This window comes from Macrobrachium nipponense, chromosome 23 (genome assembly GCF_015104395.2).
Source record: "Macrobrachium nipponense isolate FS-2020 chromosome 23, ASM1510439v2, whole genome shotgun sequence".
Classification (NCBI taxonomy): Eukaryota; Metazoa; Arthropoda; class Malacostraca; order Decapoda; family Palaemonidae; genus Macrobrachium; species Macrobrachium nipponense.
Genome location: NC_061090.1, coordinates 70,137,137 through 70,160,458, shown reverse-complemented (window position 1 = coordinate 70,160,458; position 23,322 = coordinate 70,137,137). Strand labels below are relative to the sequence as shown.

At 38.9% G+C, this 23,322-nt stretch overlaps 1 long non-coding RNA gene and 1 pseudogene across 1 annotated transcript; both read left to right on the top strand.

Moving 5' to 3' along the window:
• Positions 1-1,991: 1,991 nt before the first annotated feature.
• On the top strand, positions 1,992-5,571 carry LOC135198118 (uncharacterized; annotated as a pseudogene).
• Positions 5,572-10,297: 4,726 nt separating this feature from the next.
• Positions 10,298-19,943, top strand: LOC135201577 (uncharacterized). The gene is made up of 2 exons (XR_010311555.1): positions 10,298-10,454; positions 17,950-19,943. It is a non-coding gene; the product is annotated as an uncharacterized LOC135201577 (long non-coding RNA).
• The last annotated feature ends 3,379 nt before the right edge of the window (positions 19,944-23,322 follow it).

The following is a 23,322-nucleotide window of genomic DNA, read 5'->3' as shown; positions in this document are numbered from 1 at the left end:
TTTACACATTTTCAAATACTATGAATGTAAATAGCAAAATCTCTCTCTCTCTCTCTCTCGAAGAAGAAGAAGAAGAAGAAGAAGATCTTGGACTTTGTCAACAAGCGCATTTGTATGCTCTGAAAACTTTCTCGATTATTTAGGAGAAACGAAGATCTACATCACCTAGAATTGACTGAAAGCTGTGGTAGTACTTAGTGGTCAGTGCTGTGACATTAGTGTGTTTTACGAGTTTTTGAACTTAGACTTTATTTAGGATTAAAAATCTCGTTCACTCGGCCATACCACTGGTTCAAATTTTTCCTAAACCGCGCATGCGCAGTACAGAGTATGTGACGTGGTTATCCCCGTCATGGCAACGTTACTGTACCATAGAAAGGAAATCAGATATGAGCATTGTTAAAACACCAGTAGATAATGACTATGGAATTCTCAGGACCTGGTACTCTCGCTGATGTTGAGGAGGACCTTGCTCTAAGTGATGATAATGTTGAAGAACATCTGCTTACACAGGAACATTGGCCACGACTTGTCTCTACTAAATCTCATAAGTTGATCCCTGCTGGTGCAGCTCCTAGTCTCATGGACCATACCTATACCTCCAACAAACGATGTATGGAGCATGATTCAGATAGCAGTAATGAGCCATCATCCCCTGCTGCTAAAACTACAAAGTGTGATGCTTCCTCCTCTCAAAATAAAGTTCTAAATAATTCCCTGCCTAGACCTGCTATTCAGATTATACCTACCATGGCTACAAAAACTGTTCTCCCTGCCTTTGCTCCACGTGCTGAATACATAAAGCTCCTATTTAGAGAGAATCCGGGGGTTAATGTGAAGCTTCGCTGGCTATCGGAGGTTACCAAGATGTACAGCCTCGATCGGGAATTGGCTGAAGTTAAAATGTCTGCGGTCACTTCTCGATTTGTATACATTTCGAGGCATCGCCTGGATATCATAAACAGGGTCAAGGGTGGTGAGGTTCTGTCACTTGTGTTAGATGTTCAGGATGATGTAAACAGACCCCGTAAGTTCCCTACATATCTCATCACTCGATATCCTGTGGATGTAGACCCTTCATTAGCTAAGGAACTGGAAGGGGTGCACACTGTGCGTCGTTTCCTACAGGATGGGAAGTCCATCAATCGTATTGTCATTACTTGGAGCCACCCAGATCCACCCCTGCCTTTTGTTAACTTCTCCTTCCTCCCTTGTCTACCATCATGTGAACTACGCAGAATGCCAGACGAAAAGCCGTGGTACTTCAAATGCTGGGGTATCAGTCACATCTCACGATACTGTGCTGCCACTGAAAAGTGTGCATTTTGTGCTGCTGAGCATGACAGTCGGACCTGCCCTCATCGGCCCCCTGTACCACCCACAGTGATTGACAGTTCTTCGGCATCAACATCAACCTCATTACCTCTACCTACACCGGACTCCTCGCATTGGAAATGCCCGAGATGTAATGAGCCTGGAGTCAATGTGTGGCATGGCTGTACAAGGCATTCAGGCTCTGCATCGAACCAGCTTATTGCACAACAGCTTCCAGTGCCATCAATCAAACCCACTGTTACTGCCTCCTCACAAGTGACTACACTTCGTAAGGCTGTAGATGTCCTCAAGTCTTGGTGTGACTCCCTTACATATAGTTTTGAAGCCATTGAATCTCGTTTAGAGAGCATGGACACTCGCATCGACAGTCTCATAACCTCCTTTGACAATCTAACTTCTAAATTTGCTACTAATGATAACACACTACAATCTCTTGTTGAAGCTCAGCAGGTTGTTATCACATCAGTTACTACACTCACTGAGAAACTTGACTCACTTGCTACACGTCTTGAGAGTGTTACTAATCCCCATACAGGACCATTGCCCCGTGATACACCACCAATTCATACCGGTGTTACCACTGCCTCTTTATCTAGTCGCCGTTCTTTCAAGGGACATGTTCGATAACCAAGTAAAGCTTAATATCATCTCATGGAATGCCTGTGGTATTAACACAAACTGGGCAAAACTTTGTTTCTGCACTTAAGGGAATTGTACATAGTCACCACCCAGATGTTATTCTAATTCAGGAAGCTTTTGTTGGTAATGCTCAGCCAAGGGAAGAAGCTCCCTCGCTCACTGGCTATGTGTCCTACGTCCATTTAGTAAGACATGGCCTCATCACCTATATACGCACTTCAATTCAGCATAGACTTCTCCCAAACTCTGAGGATGAAGATACAACATTTCAATTATTTGAGATTACTGTTGGCGGAGGCACCATACGACTGTGCAATGTATATGCAGCACCAGGTAGGATAAATACAAGCAAGCTTCCAGCCCCAACCCTTCGTGGTATGGTTTACATGGGAGATTTTAATGCCCGTCATCCAGACTTGGGAGATCTTGCTGGCACTGTGAACCGCAACGGGAACCTACTTCTAGGATACATTCGTCGAAATCAACTGACTAGTTGGGACACTGGTGGATCTACGCATGCACGAGGTGGTACTTTGGATCACATCTTGACCTGTGGACTCGTACCTTCCCGAGTCAAATGTGTAACGGTTCCTACGCTCTTCTCTGATCACATTGGTCTCAGCATCCAATATTCCCTTCCCGTACACCTACTCCAATACACAATCGCACTTGCATCACAATTCCGCCTAAGTACCAGCCTACGTACATTTCATATATGACTAACCTTCGACCCACATTTGACCTCCACTGTCCAGAGAAACTTTACTCCTTACTTGTTAGTACCACACATGCTTTCCACACACACTATATCAGAAAGCCTCATATCAGGCATCGTGTTGGTGCTATGACACTGGATAATCGAATTTCTCAGGCAGAAAAGAAGGCGATGGATGATGGCCTTGCCTTTATGAAACAACCAAGTCCTGAGACTCTGCACCAGTATCAACTATCGAGAGATGATCTAGTTGCTCTACAGCAATGTGTACAAACAGATTCCTGGCACAAATTAACAGACAGCATCAACCATCAAACAAGCATCGGTTCCATGTGGCACCTCATCAACAGGATTGTGAAGAAGAAACCCCCAAGTGTCCTCTACAACAGCCCTGCTCAGTATGTACAGGACCTTATTGATAAGTAGTCAGCACAGTCACAAACCATCAACCTTCCAGCTCATATACAAGACTCTCTCTCTTCACATAAAAACCATTGTGCCTTATGTCTCAGTTCCGCCTTACTAAGCAGTGATGAAGAGGACGATGTACCCATAACTAAGGGAGAACTACGACGTGCTTAGCAAGGAGTAAGAAGTCAGCTCCTGGTGATGATGGCATCACCTATGCAGTCCTTTGCACCTCATAAAAATACCTGGCAACCCTCTCCTCCGGCTCTACAACCTCTGCCTCTGCCTGGGATATGTGCCCCTAGCATGGACTCATAGTACAATTATACCCGTTCCCAAGCCTAGCACTGACAAATTTCGTCGTATCTCCCTCACCTCCTGTTTCTGCAAAGTATTTGAACGTATCCTCCTCTCATGCCTTATGTTCCGGCTGCAAGATAAGCTTTCATCTAGAATATACGGCTTCCTACCCCAACGAGGAACACATCGTTGTCTCATGGAGCTCTACACTCGTCTCTCCCCAACCAGTGTTGTAGCCTTCATTGATTTGAAAGTGCATTTGATGTTGCAAAATAGAGACATTATTTTAGACCAGCTTATTGATTTTGGAATCAAGGGGAACCTTTTGAGGTGGATACGTGGATATCTTTGAAATAGAGTCTCTCGTGTGCTGTTTAAGGGAGCATTGAGCACTGCAAAGGAACTTGAACTTGGTACTCCACAAGGGGGAGTACTTAGTCCATTTTTATTTAATATCCTCCTACATCGCCTTCTTTCCTTACTTCCTGATACTGATAACACAACCATCACTTGCTACGCAGACGATATTTGCATTCATTCAACCTCCCCGGATCACTTGCAACGCTTCCTTCCTTCCTTCTACGAATCAGCATCCTCCTGTGGTCTTTATCATCTCCCCAGGAAAAAGTAGAATCTTCTCCCCAAGGCCAGCAAGGAATCTACCAGAATTTACTGTGGGGAACAATGTTGTACCTTTATGCACACAGTATATTTATTTGGGAGCGCCAGTGCGAATTACACCATCCATTCCAGCAAGACAGAGAGTACATCCCATTGTTCAAGATCTGCTGGCCCAGTTACAGCGACGCCTGACTTCTCTCAAGTGGCTTACTAATTATTCTGCAGGAGTATCTATCCCAGTTGCCAGAAACATATATATTGCTTTCATCCGCTCAGTGATAGATTATCTTTCCCCTGCACTATGTCAACTCTCCAGATCAACTCTACAGCCGCTTGAAAAATTCCAGAACCAAGCAATGAGATTCATTCTAGGTTGTCCAGCATCCACTAGAATTGTAAACATGCAACACGAACTCCGTCTCCCTCCACTCGTTGAGCGAATATACTCCAATGTCACCTACTTCAGTATCAAATGCCTGTATTACCCTCACCTGTCTCCTCACTATTCAAACATCATCAGAACTTCTCTGGATCTAGATGCACCTCGTCCACAACTACGCCAGGGGGGACGTACACTAGTTAGTACTGTCTGTTCAAGCATTCGGGGGCTTGACATTAACATCGTGGCAGAGAACGTGGATCATAGGCCTTGCAACCCTGGGCAGGAACTCCTGTGCCAGCAATCTCTTACACTCCAGTCTCTAAGACTGACCTGCCTCAACTTCAACAACAATGTGCATTGGAGACCATCGACAGACTATACTCATCCCTCAGTGTAGCCCATCTAATCTACACAGACGGCTCCCTACAGCAGGATGGCAGTGCTGGATGTGCTGTTTTCTCCCCCACTTTGGAACCCCCGCCAGAGGGCTGGACAGGCCGTCGCCTCCCAAAGTCATCAAGCTCCACGTATTGTGAACTACATGGACTTCTAGATGCAGTTATTTTAATCACGGACCAGAAACAACGGCTTGATCATCTGCGACTCGCAACCAGCACTCCAAGCCCTTTCATCACATAAGCCAGCATACCAGCCCCTGGTTACACAAATACATAGGCAACTAGACATGGCCAACATGAGCTCACTGGTAGTGCACTTCCTATGGATTCCCTCTCACGTGGGTCTTCTGGCTAACAACACCGTTGACCATCTCGCAAAGGCTGCCTGTCAGCTGGATCCTCCAGATGCTGATGCTCCCAGTCCATCTCTCCTGTGCTGCAGAAAAATGGTGCGCCAAGCTGCTCGCTCACCTACTCATCATCGTAGTAATGCCGAGAGAGCCACCAGTGTATCAATACAGCATTATGATCACTTCTTTCCTCACCAACACAAGTATCGCCGCAGTGGACTCATGGTTCGTCAAAATAATGTTGTTTGTGCGCGTCTTCGGCTGGGTTGGCGACCAGTTTGGCAGGTGGCTGAGCAAGATGGAGTTCCTCACTTCTCCTCCTGTAGGTTATGTGATGCACCCAACGCCAACACCCTGGAACACTATTGCCTGGAATGTCCACTTGTTAGTGACATATTACCCCCAAAGACTCACAGTACTTGATATATGTAAAAAATTATTGACAGATAATAATTTGCTCGATGAGATCTGCATGCGCCATCCTCACTTTGGTGGATACTGAATAATCAGCTGTTATGTAATACTAATTAAAGATAGGTACAACCTACCTACGAAATCAAACTAAATTTAATTTGTATTCCATATGAATTCATTTGTATAACCTTTAATATATAGAAATGAGCAATATTATTTTAATATGTACTAAATATCTGTATACTTTATTTTGTATTCCTTTGTGTAACCCTCATTATGTGCTGTAGATGTAAACAATACTGTTTTGATATGTACTTAACTGTCTGTATATACTTTATTTTTTTATTATTTTTTTTTCTTTAGGCATAACTTAATTACAATGTAGATGTAAACAATATTACTGTATTACCATGTACTCAAATGTCTGACGCCAATGGGCGCAATAAATTGATTAAAACAAAAAAACAAATCTCTCTCTCTCTCTCTCTCTCTCTCTCTCTCTCTCTCTCTCTCTCTCTCTCTCTCTCTCTCTCTCTCTCTCTCTCAATGAAATATGAATTACTGTATCATAACATCATAAACTATTATGTACAAAGTTAAAAATAATAATAATTCCATTAATAAATTAGTTTCTTTTAGCAACAATTGTTTTCCACAATAATTCTTTCGATAGTAAACGTCCATCAGCTGATACTAAACGTAAACAAAAGACAAAAATAGATTTTTATTGCTGTATTTTGCTGTTTATACTATGATATTATAGTTGGGTGCTGTAATCATTACATTAAATCATGTTTTTTTATCATAAATATGTTCATTCACGATATATACTATGTACTTTTAGTTTGGTGCAGCAGCCAAATCATGAAAATAGGTAATATACTTTTGTTTGCTGATCTGATGAAGGGGAAATTGAAGATAGGAAAGAATAACTTTGAAACTGTCTTGAATTTAGTTTAAGGTGATAGTTGAAGACATATTTGGTGCTTGAACTAAAGTAGGCAGTTATAAACATTTAAATAGTGGTCTTGGATGGGTTACTTATTAAAGTAGGCAGTTTAAAGCAATTTTTGAGGAGGGTATGAGGGGGGTACCAGGATAACACGGGTATTTACTTATCACGGGGGGTTCTGGGCCCTATCCCCCACGATTATTGAGGCCCTATTGTATGTATATATCATACCTTGTTTATTTGATTTGTGCTGCTGTTGATCTATGCTGTCGCACATCCCTCAGTCCACCGTGCGTAATGCTAAAATTCTTCTAGCGTATTTTGCAGTATGCTCCGCTTTTGTTGTTGTTTTGGGGGACGAGCCATTGCTTGAAATCACTGTAATTTTGCCACTCTGGTCTAAAAGTACATTTTCTCTTCACTTTTTTGTTGCACTTTTTGTCGGACATGCTGCCTTATGTTCAAAAAATCAAATACCAAGACAGATTTGTTCGTTCTCGGCCCACTGCACTGTTGCCAATTTTGGGCGGCCGCCTTTACCCCGTATTTTGCAAAAGTTCACTTGTATATTGTAATTTTTTTTTCAAATATTGAAAATACAGGACAAAAGGCGTCCTGGGGAGGGTCGATACGGGACACAGGACAAATGTCATAAATATGGGACAATCCCGTCAAATACGGGATGTCTGGTCACCCTGACTGAAACGGCCCTCTTGACATAGTGTCAGGCGTCAAGAACCTGGAAGATAACAATAAACACAGGCAAGCCTGAATCATGTTTACCTAAACCTTCATATATTACATGGTGTCAGGTGTCAAGAACCTGCAAGCTTTGCTAAATTTCTTCTGAGATTTCTCTACATATGCACTTGGTTTACCTACCCTTGTTAGGTTTAACATATTCTGGCAAGTCTAATGTATATGAATTCCTACTAAAATTCAATCTAGGTTAAACCATTCTTTGTTTATATTGCACCTTACCTTAGCTAGTATTGCTCCGTTACCTAGCTACATCCCAATTTCAGGCTACAGCTTTCATAGGCTATACCTGGGTGTAGGTTATACTTGCAGATGCCTAACTTATGTTACTTTATCAGACAAACATTACTGTATGTTTGTTTGCACTTACAGCGTGGTGTAGAGCTGGTTTCAGTGTAGTGAATGCAGACTTTATATTGCAATCGAAAGTTATCCTAATGTCATCCAGAGACAAACTTCAAATAACTTTTGCAGTGAACTTATTTTGAAATTATCTACTTACCATAGTATGTTTATTCAATAAAAGGCACAAGTTGTATCCAAAGCATGCTACTTCACTATGCAATATAAGTTTTGTGATCCAGCTCAAAAATAAAAGTACCGGCTTGCGAAAAAACCTCGAACGTAAGTGACGCTTGCGAAGGAAGTATGCGCGAGGAATGGACTACCAAGGTTGACGTCATCAGGCCATGGCGTCACATCAAACAGGCCTTCTATCTCGGTGGTCTTGCTATTACTCACATTCTCTCTCTCTCTTTCCTCCAACATCTCCTTCTGACTATGCTATTTTCCATCAGTTAACACCAAACCTCTTAACAGTAAGTCTGGCAGAATGCTGTCTTTGCTTATTTTTTCAATTTTTATTTTTCGTTTTCCTTTTTGTTGGGTTTACAAAGAGACGACGTCTTGGTGACAGGACTTTACTGTACGAGACCAGAGAGCCGACTCACTCGCAAACACGTTGCGGGTTATTGCCCGGCAGTGCATTACAGACATGTCGTACACTTTTGGATGTGTTATTTTACTAAGTTATTCAGTGTTTTAATTTACTTTTAGCTTAAAGTCACTTTGTAGTTTTTATTTTTCTTTTAGCTTAATGACAAACTATATTTCTTATACTTATTAGGTTATTTTAGCATCCTTTTTAATATTGTAAAAATTAATTCTATTTATAGCCCTGAAGATGGGAAAGGATTCCCGAAACGTAGGTGTCAATAAAAAGAAGAACTGATCTCCAGTCTTCTCACTGTCCTCTTCATTATTAAGCTCACCAGGAGCGAAAATCTTACTAGCAACATATTTATTAAATGTAGTGAAGTAATTGGTGGTGTGTGTCAATACAATTTTTTGGCGATATCACGCCCATTCAGTGTACTACGCACATACACATACCCACAGAGGGGCACGCAAAGGAGCGACCAGAGGGGCGAACTACTACCCTTCCTTTCCCCTCCCGATCTCTTGACCTCTCCTAATGGCTTCTCTGGCTAAAGGCACAAACAAGACCCAATAACACCTTCAGCTCTTACCAAACATGATATGCGCAATACATTCACCAAGATTAATTTCATATATATATATATATATATATATATATATATATATATATATATATATATATATATATATATATATATATATATATATATAAGGAAAAATGAATTACCATAACTAAAACAGTAATCATACTGCGTTACTAAAACGTCTACTGGCGTTTATGTCAAAAGACTTCTTTTTGTGTAAAACCATCTTTTTAAGTGCTAACCGAACCACAGATACTACGTACTAGAACAGCAAAATCAGATAAGATAATGTTAAAAGTGTCATTCTCGAATAGATGTGGTTCTTTCACCCTTATTATGTCATGCAATATAGATGTACATATTTTACAAAATATATGGGCATGCAAATATATTTGGTTTTCACATGAATACAAATCAGTAACATAGTTCCTGTCTGTCGATTACCTGACAGATGGCAATACGCAGTGAAAATCAATCAATAATTTCTTATGAGAGACTAATAACTATAAGAGATAGACTCCACGGAAACAAGTGAATACACAAAAACATTAGAAAATAAAATCGTTGTGAGAGGAATTCCTCACATATGTTCTTATTGGATCCGGTACGTTTTCACCCCTTTAAAATTATGAGAGAGAGAGAGAGAAAGAGTACTGGGGAATTTTCCAAGTTGGTAAAATTATAAATTCATATCAATCTCTGTTCAAACTTACAGTTGAAAACATGATAAAGTACCAGTAAATACCATAAAGATTTCATCAGTTGAATAAGAATACATAATTTGTAGTATGAAATTCGACAATTTCATAGGGTATGACGCCTTATTCCTGGATTTTCCGGGCCACTGTAGGTAGCATATTGGTCCACTATGACCATCGCACCACCCGCGTCGACGCAGAAGCCTGGTGCGGCAACGCAGCGGCGATTTCACGCACACGCAAGATGTGAACGACCCCATAAGATGTATAGGTCGACTGCTGTCTGGGTCACCGCAACGCAGCGAACTGCGTTGGCAAAACGCATAGTGTGAAGGGCGATTGTCTCTGTGCGTCGCATTACCACTTTCCACATTTCGGCTCTATTTTAGGTTTTGGCAAATATTTTTTACAGCCGGATGCCCTTCCTGACACCAACCCTCCCTATTTATCCAGGCTTGGGACCGGCGCCCTTAAGGACTTGCTTGCCCCTCCCAGGTGGCTAGGTTTTAAATTACGTTAGATTTAAAAAAAATTTAGTTTGAGAAACACTTTTAATGATACGTGAACATATTAGGTACGGTAGAAAACTAAATCAAAGCAAAGCTTTATTAATTGTATTCATAAGTGACATAACGTAATTTTATATATAACTAATATAAATGAACAATATTGACTATGAATTGATTTTGAATCTGAAAACTTGACTATTAACCCTGTAAACTATTATTTGAGACGAAGGACCTCATCATCTCGGGTGGAAAGTGTTCCGAAGGCGTCTCTCTCGTGAAGATCGAAGTAAACAGAAGACGGTTTCTCAGTCACTCAGTGGAGGAGCGTTCTGGAGAGACTGTGAAAGCGATGCCAGACGGTCGCAGAAATCGATCAATTTCCACCGGGAATGCCGACAGAATGATCGAATCGAAGGCCAATCGGTGAAATTTAACGATTGAAGTTTAATTCGTGAGTAAGAAATTGTGTTAAATTTGATTTTTTTAGTCGTTAAATATGTGGTATTTCTGGTAAATCCCTGCCGGCTTTCCGCGTGCACTAGACTCGCCTAGCCTATGGCAGTTGACGTTCTCTTCTTGTTATTTTACCTCCTGAACGAGACTTTACAGTAATATATTGATTCGCCTGACCCTAACTAAACTGAATTGACCTTTTGAAGACCACGCGACGGGACTAACGGTTGCGATGTACCGTTAACAGAGTTCAAAGTTGAAAAACAGGTTAGCTACAGTCGACCGGCTAAAGATGACCTTAATTTGTTGTCAAGCAAGTAAAATAGCATGGGAAAACGTCAACTGCCATAGTCTAGTTCGACTGAACAATATTCAAAGTTTTGTGTCGGGGCGAAGAACCGTCAACAGTCGCCATGTTTCGAGTTCGGGTAGACGACGACGTGGGAGAGTAACAACAACCACGAGGCAGACACGACGGGTAAGAAGAAGACAACCGCCTCGTGTCCACCTTACTCACGCAGATCACCCTTATTCACCCGATGATTAAGTGGTGAAACAACAATACAATTGCACATCTTTGCATACCATTCAAAAGATTAAAGTTTCGTCAACATAATGTGGTGTATGAAAGCGCCATACGAACTAAAATAAGCACGTGAGGTCTTCGTTAAATATGTTTTCAAGGCAGTTTGAAATCCAATATGGCGTCCGCTCGCATCCGGACCCTTTCGTCTCTGGCATCGAGCCACGTCCTTCCCAGCATTTCTAGCTTTCATTTGAACAATATTAGCGTGTATATGGAACGTTTATTGATATTACTCAGGATTGCAGTTGTAACCAGGACAATAAAACAACGTTTTGTTGCCTATATTAGTGAAAGTATGAGTTCTTATTCCCTGGGTCATGGTTTGAACTGAAATTCATTTTTGCCTTGTAATCGGTGGTTTTATCCTTACTGCCATCACAAATGAAACCACAGTGCTTATTTGATTGTAATTATACACATTTTGGTATTAAATCATGCCAAAATACACTTGAAATATGAGTTTGTTCACATGGTAGCCATGGTGGGAACAATTTGTCTTGTACGGGGTGTCCATAAACTCCCAATACCATTACAAGTATTGCTTAGAAGCCATATAGGGTAGATCACCACGGCAGGCCAACCAGGCCACCTACAATCAACGCTTGCCACCCTCCGAAAAAGTAATTATAACGCGTCCTGACACCGGAGATGGGCATCAGTCGCGACTTGTTGTTGGTGAGAAACGGAGCTAAAGGCCTCTACTCTCCTTTCGAATTAAGTATTTTCTCCAAAGTTAGAAATTAAGGCCAAATTTTAAGATTTAAACAGAGGGTACTGAAAATGGTGCCCACGCCAGTGGAAATTCACCAAAACGCTTTAGAAATTTTTACTTACAACTAAAAATGTTTTGAAGATTGACGCCATCTTGATATTTACGGAGTCGTTTGTGTCAACAAACTTTCCATTTCCTGTGATAAATCCGCACACCACTTGTACCCACAGACGCTGGGGCACTTTTCATCACAACAATCGAAACACGGTTTCTCACCAACAAACAAGTTAGGAGTAAACAGCTGTTTTGGAAGAAGATGACGAGAGCGTGCTCTTAGCTAATTTTTAAATAAATAGTAAAACATCAATATTTTACATATTTATGATGATTAATTTGAAAATATTCATTATTGAAAAAGTAACTCAACTCTGACTCAAATTTAGGTAATTATTTTTCTGAATTAGAACGTTCTTTTAAGTTCTGTATTATGACGTCACGACATCTTGACTTTCGTACCTATTGTAAATAATTGCTATACTCAACTGTCTTGCAGAACAGTTTACCAGTTATTCATGCAGATTGTTATCAGCTATTCATGAAATTGTTATAGTCGTAATGTGCATTATATATCTTTATTATTTACTCTTTGGATATATGAAGATGTTTTACTGCCGGATTACCGCCGTAGTGTGACGCAATCGTTTTCGGTCCCTGGGCCTCTTGTCTGTTTTCGCACCATATGAAATTATGGGGCCGAATTTGCAATGACCAGAAAGTCGTTAAAAGAGGAAAGTTACCATTGAGGGGCATATGTTTTGACTGAGAAAAATACAAATTTATTCAATAGCTAGCTTGTAAAAAATACTTGGTTATAAAAACTTGATTGACAACTAAGCAGCATGTCTACTATGGGTTTCAAGAGACAGTGCAAGCACAATTTTGGGCAATACCTATTTCTGTAACGAACACTCGTAACAGAACGAGATTTTGCAATAGTGCATTACACCCAGTGCCGTAATTTATAAGGGTATCGTGAATCACTAATCGTAAAGAATAACGACACTTGTCCTGGTACCAAGAGACAAAAACTCCATTATGCCGAAATGGATATGAACACGCGTAAAAAGCTCCACCTACCCTCCCCCCCTTCCATTGCCACCCCTTTACTTCTCTGTTCCTGTGCCTTACTTTCCTCTCTCTCTCTCTCTCTCTCTCTCTCTCTACTCTCTCTCTCTCTCTCTCTCTCTCTCTCTCTCTCTCTCTGTTGCTATTCGGTTTGTGTTGACCCTCCAAACTGGGTATAAGATTATACACAAAACTTTTAAATTGGTGAAATTAGGCTATGTATTGGAAGTATATATACATAAATACATAAATATTAAAGCAATTTTATCATTATTGCATTACTATGACAACTAGAATTCATGGAAACAGTTTATAATAATGAAACGGTGTATGTGTGAAGCCTCCACTAATGTGGCAACGATGATTTTGCCATTCTTAGCATGCAAACATTAAAGCATGCAAACATTAAAGGTTACATTTATTTCTGGCATACAATTATTAAAAAAATTCAAAATACTAATATAGACTGAAATCAATGAAAAGTGCTAGCAAAAACAAAAAAGCAAAAAAAAAAAAAATATGTATATAAATCAGTTATCCGTAGTCGTTCCTCTATGGTTTTCGGCAGCCAGATGTACGAAAACGTTAGAAACATTTGATTGTATCTACTTTAGAAATATCTGTAATTTTTCGGGGTAATTTGGTTGCAAAAAAGGGATAATATACATGAATTAAAGCAAAATTTTTAAATAAAGTAAATTTAAACTAAACGAGTAAAGTAAACAATTTAGGGAATAAAACTTTGCAGTTTCGTCGTCTGTCGTCGTCTGCTGTTCGTAACTGTGTTTGTGGCGTGCGCGCTTAGAAACCAGGAACAGCAACGGGTTTAAAGTGCAATGTGGAGTGAACTGAGACCAAAATGTGTATAATAACAATCAAATAAGCACTGTGGAGTTTCAGTTGCGATGGCAGTAAGGATAAAAGCCACCGATTACAAGGTAAGAATGCTCTTCCAGTTTTTGCATTACCTTACTCATTTTGTTCCAAAAACGGCTCTTTTCTTCCTCTGTGCAGCCCACTTGTGGAGCATAAGCACTAATAATGTTCATTGTTTCACCTTCTTAACATATCTTCACTCTCATAATGCTGTCATTCTTTCTACTCACTTCCGTCACTGCATTCTTCATTTCCTCCGACAACACTACACCAACGCCATTCCTACGCTGCACATTTGCTCCACTATAGATTAGCTTGTAGCCATCCCCCAGTTCTTTGGCTTTATTACCCTTCCATCGAGTTTCCTGCACACAAAATATCCACTCTCTTTATCCTCATCAACTCCACCAACTCTCTTCCTCTTCCTGTCATGATGCAGTAGCCCTCGCCTTGTCACAGAGTTAGGGCAATGTGCCTGTGTGTTGTTTACGGAGTACGCCCTAGCACTATTCTCATCAATATCAAGACTCATTTCATTGGTTCTGGAGTGGGTTTTTACGGTTGGATGCCCTTCCTGGCACCAACCCTCCCTATTTATCCGGGCTTGGGACCGGCACCCGTTGATGCTGGCTTGCCCCCACAGGTGGCTAGATTCAAGGTAATATTTTAAGATTAAACAGAGGTTATTGTAAAGTCTGGCTCTACGAAACAGAGGTTAATGTAAAGTCTGGCTCTACGCAGTGGACACTACCTCCATGATGCTTTCGAAATTTTTACTTACAACTACGAATATTTCGAAGATGATGCCATCTCGATGTTTGCGGAGTTGTTTGTGTCAAACTTCCCATTCCGTGTGCTAAATCCGCACACCACTTGTACCCATAGACGCTGGGGCACTTTCTTCACAAATATTGTAAACAATGATTTCCACTCACGACTTATCCAAGGGAACTACGGTTTTTGGTAGTAGTAGTAGTAAAGTATACACTACTACTAGATTCAGGGTCTCTGTAACACGGTTTTTTGGACTTTGCTCCTTGTCAAAGCATCAGATGTAGCTGAAAGTTGACATATGTATATTTTACAACCACACACAAATTTTATCAGCATTATCAATAACCTAAACCCGATAGTTTTGATTTTTATAGAGTAAAAATGAACTAACCGACGCCATGGCCAATGATTACGAGCCAAGAGTCGAAAAACATTCATTACGTAAGCAAGGTAAACAAACACCTTTTGACTAAATGTTGCCCCGCCCATCCACCAGACAGAGATGCCTTCGGCTCTGAAACCCAAAGACTTTATGAATGGCGGAACGATACATAGATGTGGGTGGGGTATCAGTGCTAGCGTAGTAATACTACTGCAGCAGTAGTGCCGCAACAGTATAGCAGTAATATACATGAATTAAACGTTTAGACCAACTGCTGGGATCCTTGAGGATCATTTAGCACTTCTTATAACTAACTACTCGAGAAATTAGTTTTTTTTTTTTTTTTTTGTTAAATGTTCTAATCCAACAATGCCCATGGTAGCCTTCAGTGTTATCCCGAATTATAACGAGGCGAAAGTCGGTGGAGCCTCATGAAGTCACCATTCTGACGATAATTATTGGTGAAGGTTTAAAGCCAATATACGGTACCGGCTATTTTTTTTCAGTAAATAGGTAGATAGCCAATAAATAAAAATTGCTTGACATTGGATATAGCAGTTATCAAATCAAGCTTGTCTACTATGTTTTTGGTAATTACCAACTATTCCCTACATCTTGTCAATCTGATTGTGACCTATAAAGTAGACTGTAATTTCTTTGGAAACTTATTTTGGGAGTTAGACTAATAATCGAAATGTTTTTTGTATTTATCAACATATTTTGTTGGTTTGTTCATTATGACAATTATCAGTGGAGAGGTTTCAGAGTTCATAAAGGTGTACTGCTTTGCTTGTATTTAAATTTGTATGTCATTGTTGCCAGAGGTTTAGCCTTTGTTACGTATAGCCAATCATCCATCGAGAAAGAGGGAAGAAATGATGTCATAAGTTACGTAACGAGTGCGTTCGAAACCTATTCTCTGAGTAAGTTGGCCTGTCTTCAAAAAAGGTCACTTTTACATTATAAGTACCAAATTTATTCAACCTACGTAGTGCAGAATACACTCAAAATTTGTGTTGATATAATATGTATTCTGAATAAGCGTTATATTTATGAAATGCATAGATAAAAAGTTATTGTGAAAAAACCGTGTTACAGAGGCCCTGAATCTCATAGTAGATAACTATTTAAATAAATAGTTAAACTGCAGTATAAGGTCATGAATTGCATGAATTTTTTTACGTATTCATGATTATTCATTTGAAAATATTCTTACTTGAAAAATTAACTAGATTCATGACTCAAACATCAACAGTTTTGCTGTAAATGGCACCTACGACGTTCTTCGCGCTCTTCAATTGTTTATCAGTTTTGCTAATTGGTATGTGGTTACCCTCCAAACACAAAACCGGGAAATTAGCGTATCTGTAGTATATATACATATTAGAGGAATTTTATCATTATTGCATTACTATGACTAACTAGAATTCATGGAAACAGTTTGTAAATGCATCAGCATATGTGTAAAGCTCCACTAGATTGGCAATGATGAGTCATTTTGCAGTCATCTGCTCGTATGTACTTCAGAAATATCTGTGATTTTTCTGGGTTAATTTGGTTGCAAAAAAGGGATAATAGACATGAATTAAATAAACATTTTGAAGTAACAAAGTAAAGTTAAACTAAATAATGAGTAAAGTAAACAATTGAGGGAATAAAGCTTTGCACCTCATAAACCGTGTACTCGTGTGATGCCCGTAACTGTGTTTGTGGAGTGAGCACTTAGGATCCAGGAACAGCAATGTGGTTCAAGTGCAATTTGGAGTGAATTAAGACCAAAATTGTATAATAACAATCAAATAAGCACTGTGGAGTTTCAGTTGTGATGGCAGTAAGGGTAAAACCATTGATTATAAGGTAATAATGAATTCAGTTCAAACCATGACCCCGGGAATAAGAAGTTTCATACTTTCACTAATATAGGCAACAAAATGTTGTTTTATTGTACTGATTACAACTGCAATCTTGATTAAGTTAATCAATAAACTTTCAAATGAGTGCTGGGAAGGCTGGGAAAGATGGTGGCTCCACTTGAAAACATATTTTACGAAGACCTCACATGTTTATTTTAGTTTGCGAAATTCCCTATATGGCAATTGTTATTGCATTTACATATGTATAGTAATATTTTGACTCTTCTCTCCTCAACGTATCAACGCTCTTTCGCTCAGTCTCAAGTCAGCTGCATGTGACGTCACCGCAGTGACATACAAATTTGTGCATATTTGATGTTAAATTCTATATTGAAATGCTTTTTCTTTTATTTGTTGAATTTTATAATTAACTTTATATTGCAAATGAAAAAACTAAGTTCATGCAGTTTTGCTTGTAGGAAGCAGTAGGCCGTTGAATACAAGTACATATAAACAAGCCAATTGGTCAGTTCAAAGTTCAAGCATTTGTTCGACAAACAATGAAAAATTTTCTTTAGAATTTCTTTTGAAAAACGGAATGTTCGGCATAAATGTTTGATAAACGAGGTACCACTGTATATGTAAAACATTTTATCATAAAGATATAATTTTTTTATATACTTGCCTAGTAATTACGGATAGATTTTTAGCATAAACAAATTGAGCTGTTGGCCGAGTTTTTCCTCTCTTACTCCGATAGCGGGCGGAGTCTTGTCACCTACCTAAGACAAAATAATTGCTACCGCTAGTTTAAAAATTCAAGCTACTGTTGAGTAAAGCTCTTATCTAATTAATTACTGGGTAAATATATATAAAATTTTATTTTATAATGTCATTTACTGGGTAAATATATATAAAATTTTATTTTGTCATTTTAAGTTGAAATTTTATAATTATATAGCTATGTTTGTTTGTTCGTTTGGTTTTTTAAAAAAACACCATACAAACAAACAAAATATAGCTATCTGATTACTCTGTAAGCATATATAAAACTGTTATATTATTAAAATCAATTTTATAAAAATGTATTAGGCATGAAAATACAGTTATTAGTGAATATTGATTGATGATGAATTCTGAAGATAGGCAAATTTTCCAAGAATAATTTGGGGATATATTCCACAGAAAAATCCGTCGGTAGATGAAGCCGCAAATCCTGAACCGTGAGTAGTCTGTGTTGACTGTAAGTCAAGCAAATAGACACTCATATACACAAAACAACGAGAAGAGGAAAGTAAGAGAATGCAGCAGATGTCTTGACACGATGGTGGCTGAAAGCAAAATGGAGTGTAGACTGACAAGTGGGCAGGACTTCTTCCACTACCTTGTGTGAAAGTTAATGGCCGTCCAAAGCAAAATCCTATGTAAAGAATGAAGGTTTGTAATAGTGGAGGAACAATTTTGCTTTCTCCAGGAAATATCAACTGACAGTTCATAAGAGAATTCATACTGGAGAGAAGTCTTGTACATGAACGGCTTCTCTCCCGTATGAATTCTCTGACGACTTGTAAGACCACTTGTAAAAAAAAGCATGTTGCTGCCCACATTTCTCCTGTATAGACAGTGTGAATAATCAGTGTTAGTAATATATATTTTTTTTTATTTTTGGCTTGTTGCCTCTTGAAGGGTATTGTGCATTGTTCAAGCTTTTATGCATAAATTGAATAACATTAAATGATAAAAATAATAATTTGTAAATAACTTACCAAGTAATTACTTGGCTATTGATTAGCCTCGTGCGGCATCCTATTAGGTGTATAAGAAATGGAGATCTAGGTTATGATGGAGAAAGACTGATAATAGGAGTGTCTTATTATCTTTAAATGTATGTCTAAGAAAACCCAAATTAGTCTCATGAGTCATTTCTGCTCTCGGTGCGAGTCGGTACTACTTATCCGTCCGCACCTTTCTGTGTCAACCCACTTTGTCTCTAATAAATCATCAGTACCCAGCTAGCTACCTGTCTTACTCTCTGGTCCTCACAGAATCATCTGATATCAGTCTGCCAGACTCTGCTTGCAGGTGGTCACTACACAGCCCACCACAACAAGATCTGTAAATTTATACATTGGAAAATATGTAAAGAATACAAAATTGAAGTGAAAGAAAGTGTGGAAGCATGAACCAGATCCAGTCACCTCCAATAGGGATCTTTTATGACAAGGAAATTCCAACAGGTCATTGCCAAGATAGCTTCTTGCAGCTCCCCAGGAGGGTTGGTGAGTGCATCTTTGCTTGCCTGTAGTCAAAATTTTAATACAAATTGATAAAACACATTATCTAAATAAAATAAATTAACTTGCAGCATAAACCTTATAAAAAATGAACAGAAATTGTAAGCAGCCAGCATACATAAATGATAAACAAGTGATATAACCATAACAAACAGGGAACATAAATAATTATACAATATTAATCAACATAAACAATATAAACAGGCAACATATATAATCATACAATAAAAAAAAAAAAAAAAACAGCAGCCAAGACAGTCGCATGACACCGAAATTGCCTAAATCTGGGTAGCATAAGAAATCAAACAATCTCGGTAGAGATGACACGACAGACACAGCTATCGAAAAAGGATGAATAAAAACAATCTCCATAAAACACTGAAGCAGCAACCAACTGCGAACTTAACGGCGCTGAATGACCATAATAGGTCCCAGTGCTTGGGCTTGTCCCTCGATTTCATAATCCATCCATCCATCCAACTGCGAACTGGAACGCATCCATCACATGGATATTGGTGTGGTCATCTAACCATCCATCCTCCTGCTACCGAAACCAACAGGGAAATTATACCCGATGTAAATGATTTCTTGCTGCCATACTAAACCCAACTGCTGCAATCAAAGCGAAAGCAACGGTCGACAACTTCCCACAAGCGCCTCAGCGGCGTGGTTGGTATGATAGCATCCCACCTTGGTGGTCATGGGTTCGATTCTTGGCCATTCCATTGAGGAGTGAGAGATGTGTATTTCTGGTGATAGAAGTTCACTGTCGACGTGGTTCGGAAGGCATGTAAAGCTGTTGGTCCCGTTGCTGAATAACCACTGGTTCCATGCAACGTAAAAGCACCATACTACAACAACAACAACTTCCCACACACAAAATACCACTTGATATGGAGCGCACACCCTAAACGAGTAAACAACCGTGGAACAATAATTGTTCCAACAAAATATAACCCCTAAATCTTATTACACAATACAACCTTATATAATTAGTAGGTCAGCAGTGACCTCTGGTGACCCTACAGTGACCTCTCCCAGTATCTTAGGATTAGTATGAAACCGGATTTTTCACAACTACTACTCCTCCCAGAGCATACAATCGGGTGTTAATTTAGCTGTGTCCTCCCCTCCCCTCTTCCATCCCATTTCCTTCCCCATCCCTATTACCCTCCCCCTTCCAGAACACATGATCAAGTGTGAATTTAGAACACTGTTCAGTGCTGGGTTAAGAAATTTTCCTGTCTTTTCTTCACTTTTGTTCCTTTGTACTTTTGTCATGATTTCCAAGTGAATATTTCCATGAAATGTGACTTAGTGGAAATAAAAAGGATTGATGTCTTCATTCAATGAAATTTAGGTGAGTTTTATTTTATTATTTTTTATATGATCTGTTTTAATCTTCTATAAAGAATTTGATCCAGCATTAGTAAATCCTAATGTTTTGTATTACCTCAGTGGACTGACTGTATTTCTGTATTTTGTTTTAGACTAATCAGTCAGAAGCATTGACACAGGACTTACTATGTAAATGACTAAAGAAATGTATTATTCTGATTAGATTAAACCACTTTTTATTTTATTTCAATGTATAAGCTTTAAATAATAAAAATAGTTTATACATAGGTAAAATCTGTCATTCAACCCCATTAAAACTTAAATATCTGAATAATATTGCACGCTACCAAAAGCTCATTGGTTTATGGGCACCATTGCCTCAATGGATCAGCATTGGTTCAAATGCCTCATGATGTGGTCTGAATGCACCAAGAGTCTGGTCCCCGTGCACCGCTTCCCATTTTAAAGTGCATCTTTCCTTATGGTCCCAATGCACCAACTAAATTTACATAACACTTGCCCTTTGGGTAACTATAGAGATAACTATAACTATATTAACTTTGCAGGATTATTTTCTCTGATAAAGTGAATCAGTGTACAAAGTTGTAGTATTTCCATCCACCCGACTACCTACGAGGTAGTCTGACAGAAACATGAGGTGACGTTCTAGCTTTATTCACAACCTCTTGGAATACGTTTTGCAGAGCATGACGCTAAGAATGGCTGGAAGTCTCTCTTGACTAACAACAAATGCCCGCTTCACTGCTTAAACAACAGACATAAAAGAATACATACATTACTCCCAAGTGATGTTTTATATCATTCCTCCCCCATAGGTAAAATTAAACATTTTGTTCTATTAACCTATCAGGTTATTTTTATAATTCTATTAGACCTCTGTAAAACAACATCCGGTCTACTCTGGGGTTTAGGAGTTTCTTTAACATCAGTTTGTACAGAATTTGGATTACATCTTTCCAGGAAACCACAATCGTTAGGAATATTTCTTACACTGAAGTCGATGACAACATTGGGAGGAAAACTTACTGGCACACGACACCACTGGAATACTGACACTGGGAGGAGAAGATTCATAGGTTTCGACAGGATTATACGACTCAAACAACTGGGATAAATGATGCTTCCAAGTTAAATTGCCATTTACATTTACACACACTAAATAATTTCTTCTACCAAGAATTTTTGTAACTTTTGCCTCGACCCATTCTGGTCCTTTACCAAAGTTCCTGGCATATATATACTGCATCACCTACCTCAAACCTAGAATCAACACACAAACTTCTTTTTATACAGAATAATAATATGTAATGGGCCTTTAAATTTCCTTCCAAACATTAATTCAACAGGAGAGCAACCAGTAGAAGACTGCACTGACCTTCTGTAAGAGTACAAAAACTTAAAAATTCTCATGCAAATAGGTGAACTTGACGACAAACTTTTTAAAATTCTTCTTGAATATCCTCACTGTCTCCTCTGCAAGACCATTTGTACTTTGATTATGAGCTCCAGAGCAATGTTTAATGCCATTTTTCTTTAAAGACTTCAAGTCCCCGTGGACATAAAAATAGATGCATTACCTTCTGAATTAATAGTCTTGCATGGAAGTACATTAATAAATTTAGAAAATAAATCAATGACAATAAAAAAAATTGATAATTTTCAATAGGTCCACAGTCAAAAAGCAAGCGTGACAAAGGTTGATCTACTAAGGGCCACGACAAAGGAGATGTGACCTTAGGTTTAAGTTAGTCAGACATTGAGCAATTTGATGTTACTTGATGAAATCTTGGTTCATATTAGGGCAATATATCGTAGACCTTGCTTCTGTCTTCATGGCAACAATACCTTGTATAAACCCCTCATGCAGAGCATCCAAACACATTTTCTCTATTTCATTAAACACTACAAGACTCCTGTTTAATAACACCTCTTCATATAATGAACGATCATGTCTTCTATTAAATGGCATCACGGTCATCAATTTTGTTTACTTTAGGAAAACCATGTTTCACAAATTTTTTTACTTGATACAAGAAAGTAGCTTTCTCCGTACATTCCTTTGTTACATCAAAATCAAAAGATTCATTAGTATTCAGAATGCTTATCAAATTGACATATTCACCTGGCACCTGAAAATCAGTATCGTCCCAATTTACTGGTAGCCTACTAAGGGCATCGGCAACAGTATTGTTCTCATTTTTAATGTCCCCTATCTCAAACTTGAAAGCTGTCAGAAATAATGCTCACCTTTGAATTTGGGCATTTGACCTTTGTGGAACACTTACAAGGATTAAACAGCAATTAGAGGCTTATGGTCTGTCCTTATGATAAACTCTTTACCCAAAAGAAAATCAGAAAATTTCTAAACTCCAAACACAATTGAGTGTGTTTCTTTATCTATTTGAGAACAATTAGATTTTGACAATTTTCTACTTTTAAATGCAATAGTGGATATTTTACCCTTAAATTCTTGTTTCGAAACAGCCCCACCTACCGTACACTTCCAATATCAATATAGCCTCAGGATTAAAATTTTCTAGATTTATTTGATTGAGCCAAAGCTTCCTTAATAGCATTAAAAGCTTGATCATGAACAGCTGGCCACTGAAACTTAACATTTTTCTGTGTCAAGTTATACAAAGGACATAAAATTGAACTGAACTGAGGTACAAGCCTATTGTAAGGCGCCTCAGTGCCGTGGTTGATTTGGTGTTCGCTTCTCACCTCGGTGGTCACGGGTTCGAATCTCGGCCATTCCATTGAGGAGTGAGAGATGTGTATTTCTGGTGATGGAAGTTCACTCTTGATGTGGTTCGGAAGTCACATAAAGCCGTTGGTCCCGTTGCTGAATGACCACTGGTTCCATGCAACGTTTAAACACCATACAAACAAACAAACCTATTGT